This window comes from Oryctolagus cuniculus, chromosome 2 (assembly GCF_051225735.1).
Source record: "Oryctolagus cuniculus isolate XC-2025 breed Fujian yellow rabbit chromosome 2, ASM5122573v1, whole genome shotgun sequence".
Taxonomy (NCBI): domain Eukaryota; kingdom Metazoa; phylum Chordata; class Mammalia; order Lagomorpha; family Leporidae; genus Oryctolagus; species Oryctolagus cuniculus.
Window position 1 is genome coordinate 194,636,315 of NC_142868.1, and position 2,770 is coordinate 194,639,084.

The 2,770-nt window shown below is 51.8% G+C and overlaps 1 pseudogene; it reads right to left on the minus strand.

Moving 5' to 3' along the window:
- Positions 1-291: 291 nt before the first annotated feature.
- Positions 292-1,697, minus strand: LOC100353507 (sequestosome-1-like; annotated as a pseudogene).
- Between the last annotated feature and the right edge of the window lie 1,073 nt (positions 1,698-2,770).

A 2,770-nucleotide genomic window follows, 5' to 3' on the forward strand; every position in this document is an offset into this window, starting at 1 on the left:
ATTCTGCTAGGCAAGAGCAAGGCCTCCCCATGCCATCCGTAGCTGCAAGAGCCAGGACACTGGAGGGCAGCTGGGATGTTTGGCACCAGTCAGCACACACATGGAACTCGCTTTGTGTCATTTGTGCTACTGCCCTCAATGGCCGCCTGCATGTGTACCCCCTAAATTCTGGAGTAGAATGCAGAGAAACTGGCCCTTAGGAAGGCCTTGCTCTTCTGCACCAGCTCAGTGCAATTATGTGACAGGGAATGAGGACACAATGGGGCTGGAGAACAGACAGCGTCACAACTGTTATGGGTGCTTGGAATACTGGATGGTGTCCAGGTCGGCCACAGTGCTGCAGTTCTTGGTCTGCAGGAGCCTGGTGAGTGAACAACCTTCATCAGAAAACCCCAGGAACAGCATCTGAGACAGAGATTCCATCAGCCAGGGGTCAGCCTCTGGTGGAAGATGAGGGCAAACAGCAGCTTCCGTCAGTCCACTGGGTTATTTTTGGGAAGGGTTCAGAGAGCTGTGCAGGAGAACCCAGCATCTGCAGACTGGAGCTAGCTGACCTGTCAACAGGACCACTTTTCTTTCTTTTTTTTTTTTTTTACACACAGAGTTAGTGTGAGAGAGTCAGAGAGAGGCAGAGAGAAAGGTCTTCCTTCCGTTGGTTCACCCCCCAAATGGCCGCTACGGCCAATGCTGTGCCGATTCGAAGCCAGGAGCCAGATACTTCCTCCTGTTCTCCCACGCAGGTGCAGGGCCCAAGGACCCGGGCCATCCTCCACTGCCTTCCTGGGCCACAGCAGAGAGCTGGACTGGAAGAGGAGCAGCCGGGACAGAATCTGGCACCCCAGCTGGGACTAGAACATGGAGTGCTGGCGCCGCAGGTGGAGGATTAGCCTAGGGAGCCACGGCACCGGCCAACAGATCCACTTCTTTTGAAGACAAATGAGTCCAGTCATTATCTCCTGCAGAGCAGTTAGCCAACTCCATTTGCTCCCGGTCTCCCTGGTCTCCAGGACTATCTTTGTCATCCGCTCTCCCAGAGATTGTGCTGTGCGTTTGCTGGATTCAGAAGAGCAGCTGCTTTGTTGAAAGCCGCACTTCTCTTCCGTGCTGGGACTTTCTGGAGAGACAGGTGTCAGGCTGCTTCTTTCCTTGCCATGTTTCACATAAACACAGCTTCAGTGCCCAGAGAGCTAAGGGCAGCTGCCACACTCTCCCTCCACGTTCTTCATAAGTTCACCCTTGCTCCCTTGATGGACCAGAAGCTGATCCCACTATGGATATGGGGCTTGCATCCCCTGCTCCAGGAGGACATGGGCTCCAGTTCCCCAGATGACCCATCTCCCAGCCTGGACACCTGAAGGACCCAAGGGTCAGCTTTCAGAGCCAACATCTGTGAGAGAAGGTCCTAAAGAGAAGGGGTTGGGGGCCTTGAGCTCCCTGTGTTCCCTGTGCATGTCTTTCCCCTTAAGGTCCTGCCCAGGTCATAGTTCTGGCAGACGCTGCACGTGTAGCAGGTTCTCACCATGGGCCCATTGTAGCCTTCACAGATCACACTGGGGTGCACCATGTTTGGGGGACCTCCTGAGCACAGGGAGGACGGTGGTCCTTCTGGCATTCCTTCTTTTCTTTAATATAGACACAAAAGATGCCATGTGGCACACGGCTACTGTCAGTTTCTCATCACTGGAGAAGGCAATCATGTCTCATGCTCATCAGAAATGGCTGATCAGAGGCCCTTGTCTTAGCACAAGAAAATAATTCCAGACATGAGATGGAAGCAGTAAGCATGCTGGCCAAGCTTGTTGAAGAAAAAAAAAAAAATACACCTGACAGACTGGACGGGCATCTCAGGAAAGCCAAATGCATTTGTCTTTTTTTTTCATTATTATTTTTTTTCTCTCAGGACAGTGAGAGAGAGAGACAGAGAGAAAGGTCTTCCTTTGCCGTTGGTTCACCCTCCAATGGCTGCCGCGGCCGGCGCACCGTGCCTATCCGAAGGCAGGAGCCAGGTGCTTCTCCTGGTCTCCCATGGGGTGCAGGGCCCAAGAAATTGGGCCATCCTCCACTGCACTCCCTGGCCACAGCAGAGAGCTGGCCTGGAAGAGGGGCAACCGGGATAGAATCCGGCGCCCCGACCGGGACTAGAACCCGGTGTGCCAGAGCCGCAAGGTGGAGGATTAGCCTAGTGAGCCGCGGCGCCGGCGGCTTTTTTTTTTTTTTTTTCTTAAAATTATTTAATTTATTTGGAAGTCAGAAGGAAGAGAAAGAGAGAGAGACAGAGAGACAGAAACAGAGAGAAAAAGACAGAGAGAGAGAAAATCTTCCATCCTCTGGTTCATGTCCCAAATGGCAGCAACAGCAGGGGCTGGGTCAGATTGAATCCAGGAGCCTGGAACTTCATCAGGTTCTCCCATGTAGATGCAGGGAACCAAGCACTTGGGCCATGTTCTGTTGCTTTCCCAGGCACAGTATAAGGGAGCTGGATCAGAAGAGGAGCATCTGGGACAGAAACTGGTGCCCATGTGGGATGCTGCTGTCATAGGCAGAGGCTGAGCCCCTTTCACCACAAAGCTGACCACCAAATGAATTTTCTACACCTTAGTACTATGTTGATAAGACAGAAAATGACATATTTTTATCAAAAAGGGATTTTTTATCTTAACTGGAGAAAATCACTAGAGGAATCCCATTACTGGATATAGAGAGATTGAGAAAGAAAGCGTGGGGGAAAGCTGGTTCCATTTTACTCCCAATTGAAGTCCTCGGCAACTAG